A 6014-nucleotide genomic window follows, 5' to 3' on the forward strand; every position below is an offset into this window, starting at 1 on the left:
GTACTGCAGTGTACAGGCACGTCTCGCTGATTGAGCAAGATAGGTTGCACGAAATTTGCTCGATAAGCAAAGACTCGTTAAACGATAATCGTTTCCCATTGACTCACTCCCATGTTTAAAGCTGAGCTACTTTTTGGCAACGTGAGAAATACAAATGTGAATTTTTTTTTATCAATTAATGAAACATGAAATGTAACACCACACGTGAAGAACCACAGCGCTTGCAGGTGGCTGGCCTTGATGTTGTTTGAAGGGTAGATGTTGGTGGGTGGAGGGAGCAGTAGGGACCACCACGTAGGACCGCAGGTTCAAATATCACTCGCCACTGATGTTCGCCGTGGTTGGGAATCGAACCACGGGTTGCTGGGTTCATAGCCACGATGTGAGGGTACGGGACAGAGCGCGACTTCCTGTCCTCAGCGGCTGCAATGAATTCGTGCCGCCACCTACCCCTCACCCACCCACCCACCTACCCCTCACCCACCCACCTACCCCTCACCCACCCACCTACCCCTCACCCACCCACCTACCCCTCACCCACCCACCCACCCATGACGGTGCCACCCCGAGGGCCCCCTCCACGATACAACTCGACGCCCTGGCACATCGCAGGAGAGAGGGGAAACAAAACAGCTGCGGGCCCCCACCACCGTGTGCTCCCTGCCACCACCAGACGGACATTTATCGATCAGCGTCCCATCGCCAAGCAAACATTTGCTCGCTTTGCCAACAAATTCAAATTGCTCGTTGTGGCGAATTCTCGTAGAAAGAACGCTCGTTAAGCAAGACACGCCTGTATATTACTTGTGGAAGCAGCAGCACCTTCACTCACTGGAGGAAACAGTACAGAGAACAACATCCACAACACAAAACATAATCTTCAATTGTTGTCGATACAGCCTTCCTGTTTCAGATAAGAAGGTTGTGGATAAGAGTTTTACTGCCATGGTTTGGGAAAATTAAATCTGAATTGAAATGTTCCTCATAATAATTAACAAGTTGAAGGCCTCCCCAAGTCAGCACTATCATCCTGCGACACGATAAGCCGAAATGTTAATTGATCACTTTACTGTTGGCGTAACTTTATATTTTGTAAAGAGTAAGAAGAAAGCAAAGGACAAACGCACTCCTACTCTACGTATACCTGAAACTTGTCTTTTTTTTGGCATTCGAAATAAATCGACGTCTACAGCATTGTTTGCTGGTTGCATTGTGTGTGATCTCTTCATGTGTGCTGCTTCATATTTTGAGTGCTTCTCTTTCATGGTAGTTGGCTGTATTCCCATGACAACATTTTCAGATTACTGGGTTGGTTGAATATTTATGTGTGCTGAAACATGCAGTGCACTTTTAGCAAATTATTGAAATTGAAGGTCATTCGGTTGTTATTGTTAAAGAAGATTAGATGAAAATGTGTTGTCCGAAAGCAATTTCAGAACCATTGGTAGAAATTTACTGTGAAATTTTCACTATTTAAATTTTCCATCATAAGGGCGTTTTATGTTGGATTTTAGATTACCACGATAAGTATAGTAAATGTGTACTGAAGCGTAGATATTTTATAAGATAATGCCCGCAACTATAAAATAGATTCTTTAAAGGGGACCAGTTACAAATGTTATCTTTGTATGTTCCAATTTGGTGGATGATTTTCTAAAATGTAACAAAATGCTGCGAAAACCGTTATGAACTTTGTTGATGGCTTGGTTTTATTGTTGATTCCCTTAATAGCCCATTCCTTACTGTTATTAAAATGTTTTTCAAATAGCATGATATATAATTAAGTGAGAGCATCCTGCGAAAACTTGCATATCCAAGATTTAACGATCTACTTCGTGCACTGTACATGGCAAGCTACTGTAGTGGACGTTTCATATACTCGTAACACTTGTGCAGTGCAAACTAAAATAATTGCAATCTAGCTCGGCGAAGATGATCTTGATTAGAAGTGCCATTCACAATGTCAGGCTGAATAACGTAGCAAAGCAAATGCCAAGTGAGGGTCATTAGAATTGCCGTAAGTATACGTAGCATAGCTTCGTTTTGCCAAGTTGATAAAGGTGCGTTGTCAAATCTTTTGGCAGGAATTTATGCAAAGCTGCGACCGTCGCGAGTTCCAGGTGCGATCGCGGCGTGTGCGTGAGGTCGCCGTTTTGAGACTTGGAACCGACGTCATTGAAGGAGGGCCCAACGAGCCGCCAGGTGCATCTTAACACCTTGCAGACACCGCTTTTTTTTGGATCGACCGCTTGATGGGAATTTTGGTCCTAAAAAGAGAAAAAGTTGACGTCAAATGGACATGCCAAAGACGATATGAACACCGCGGGTCACCTGCGCTACAGCTTTGGTGTAGCCCGAGCACCGAGTGCTTCCCCTGCCTGACTGCGGCCCATGAGCTGGAGAGGTTTCCCAGATTTCTTGGCTCTGCCGCCGGTAGATGGGCGCACATGGTCACAATGGCCACGTGGTGGAGGGCAGCCTGCAGTTCATCATTGGCTCGCGTATGCAACGTACATGGTGGCAACAGGACCCTGCAGCGATGCAAATATCACTCGCGAGTACCCTCCCGTTGCGAGCTCTCTTTCAGATGTTTAGATTTGTTTTATCACGAGGTGCTGTTTGAGGGAGGTGTGCCTGGCTGTCAAGCCAGTGAAGAGCTCTGCTCACTCGACGGCCACTCGTTGAAGGCGTGGAGGGTCGTGCAGGCACGGCTTTGGAATCTCCAGGATCCTAACGTGTCGAGAAGTGGAGGCTGGATAATGAACAATCAAGGAAGCCTTATTCAGTCTTTGCAAACCCATAAAAGCTAAAGCTGCTGGGCTGGCCCATCAACGAGCAATGAGAGGATCTCTATGAGAACAGCATACTGGTGAAGCCGGCGAATGCCCACAACGTCCTGGAGCCTGGGTGACCTCAGTCTTGCTGATGACAGCTGTGTCTTGTCGGTGGCGTTAGCCATGTTGGCAAAAGGCGTTCTCACATAGGCCACTCATGGGAGATTCGCTGGCTTCGCTTCTGACATTCAGACCAAATTGACTGGAACAGGGGAGGAGCCAATCCTATTGATGGGAAGCCAAGGCGATATCAAGTTTGTCACGTTTGTGGCTCCCACTACTGGACTAGAGCCAAAAGCGTGTAATTAGTGGCAAGTGAAAGCACTATTGTGTACTTGGATGTGCCCGAGTCAGAGCCAGTTAAAGTGTGTGCTCTGTTCGGGTAAAAATCGATACACAGTCTGCACACCGGTGTTTGTGTTGTAGCTGTTGTTGAACTTGTATTAAAAATGTACAACTGCAAAATAGGCTCTGGGAGTTTGTGAGAGAGAGAGCTGTGAGGTCGTCACATTATTGATTCATCACTATCCGTATGTTGAACTTCTTTCACACAGTACGTAGCCAACCGTGCCCGATGCCCAGGATGGACCAACCCTCCTGACACCACCCGTTGTCACATTACTTATCATATATATGTTAAGATGTGAGCATTTCGAACTCTCACGCTTGTGTGGTTCTGTTTGTTGACAGTGGAAGGCTGGTGACATACTGAAGCAGCCGTCTGGTTTATAAACAAAAATAATTCACACTGAAGTACGTATGGAAGCTATCGGTCACCTCAAGTGACCTCTGACACCAAAACCTTGCCTACGGCGCGTGTGCCGTTGCGTGTGTTCACATTGTTCCATCAGAATATCTTTGTTATTGTTCAGGTGACAAGCGTGGTACCACGCGTCCATCCGCAGTCCTGATGAACACCCCGATTGCAATAAAGTAGCTCGATACGAAAAGTCTGGGTACTTTGCGTGGTTTACTCGTCCATGTATTGTGATGTCTCCTGCTGCTGAAACATAAGAATTTAGGAGGTTCTTGTGTGTTGACAAAAATGTGTTTATGGACCCATAGAACTGTGGAAGTCAACGAACAAGAGGTATTACAATATGATTTGTAGAAACGAAGAAGGCTGCAAAGTGGGGCTGAAGGTAAATACTGCACAAGAAAAAAACATGTCACAAACAACAAGTTCACTGAACAAAAATGTCATATTTGTTGGGAGGAACAAAAGTGCAAAACACAACGAAATATATAAATCTAGGGAAATTGTTGAAAGCAAACTAGGATTATACTAACGAAATAAAGAGGTGAACAAGAACAGGATGGAGGGATTTTGGAAAATGAATGTGATAATGAAAATCAGCACAAGATGCACCGAGATCAGGGGTCCCCAACCCCCGGACCGTGGACCGGTACCGGCCCGTGGCCTGTTAGGACCCGGGCCGCGCAGCAGCAGCAGCAGCACGAGGAGGTGAGAGCGGTGCGTCCCCGCGTGGGACCCGCCCCCGTTGTTTTATCATTCACCACTTCCGTCCGCGCCTCTTTCGCGCACTGCGCAGTGTCTCAGTCGCAGTGTTGGTAAGCCCACAAGCTCTAACCCCGAGTAGACAACATGAGTAAAAAAACAAACGTCGCTGGAGAGCTTCTTTGAAAAGGGGGAAAGAACCAATGATGACCCCCCCCCAGTCCGTGAAAAAATTGTCTTCCACGAAACCGGTCCCTGGTGCCAAAAAAGGTTGGGGACCGCTGACCGAGAGAATTCAGTTTTCATTCAGTGACTATTACCTGCCATGACATGGATGCATGCTAGAAATGTCACCCAGAGAAATACATGAGAGGAACAATCACAAGGGAGAGACATCATATTGACGACTCGTGAAAGTATGTGGGCTTAGGCAGGAGATATCACTACAAGGCATGGAGGCGAATTTGCATGACTGATGATGACTTGGCAGCTGAAGACGGGAAGACCCACGGGGGCCGACCACTGTGGAGATGGGGAAAGAGATCGGCCCACGTGCATGAACGAGTTGGACTGTGGCATTGCAGGATCATGAGGTATGGCGGTGATGTGTGTTAGTTTCTGCCCTTGAATCATCCAGAAATGTCGTATACACACATATAAAAATCAGACATCGCAATCCCGTTGAGGTTTTAAGGTACCATAGACTCTGTATTTTGTCTGAAATACAGAACGATTTTTTTACCACTGCCAATGTTCCCTGGGCATAAATTAGAAAACAGAACCTTAATTTCCATCACTGAAGTCTCCTACTGATATGATAATCAGAATATGGGTTCCCCCTTTTATCTGGCAACAAAACAGGTGTTAAGTTGTTAAAACACCAAACTGAAACCTTTTACAAGGAATCATGTCTGCATTCACCACAATACTTGTGGTCAAAATGCAAACAAAAAACATACTCTGATAATATATGCATTATCTTTTTAACTGATTGGTCCACACCAGCGACAGCTTTCTTTAAAAGGGGAAAACCCTATTCTCATATTTTGGTACTGGCAAAGGAGGTCCCATGATGATATGATCATCTTCAAGGTATACACAGCCCAAAAAAACATCACAAGACCTCTCCCAGTGTCTCGGTCAATAAACAGTGCTCCCTTCTCTCTGAGCTTTTCACATTTCCACTGGTGAAAACAGCCAAAGTAAAATCACCAATTTTGTGAAGGGTTATCTTGTGAGTAGAAACTAGTATGAGGTCAAGACAATCACACGCACTGCTCTGACGAACTGAAGAGGCAAAACAAACATGGACAATGTTCCAGTACTTTGTTTCTGGGAAGAAATCCAAGGCTTTGGCGTTGTTGCATCGGTGCACGAGCATTGGCATCAGTGCCCAGGGCCACCCAGAATGCTTACACACAAATAAATAATCTTAGATCATATCTCAATGGCTTTAAACAAGATTTTCATCCCCACATAATTGCACGCTTTCAGTAATCCTCCAGCCATTATAAACAGAATGCAATCAATTTAATTTAATATCAAAGATTACATTTAATAGCAAAGATTACAATGTGCACAATTGAGATCTCTGCACAATGAAAACAAAAACATTATTTCAATATCTGTAGTGTTGTAGTGTAACTGCCATTTTATTTTACATGTTTTTTGCATTCAACATGCAAACCATTTTTAACTACTTATGATGCCTTGGTGTTTTA

The sequence above is a fragment of the Lampetra planeri genome, chromosome 19 (genome assembly GCF_965212315.1).
Source record: "Lampetra planeri chromosome 19, kcLamPlan1.2.h2, whole genome shotgun sequence".
Lineage (NCBI taxonomy): Eukaryota > Metazoa > Chordata > Hyperoartia > Petromyzontiformes > Petromyzontidae > Lampetra > Lampetra planeri.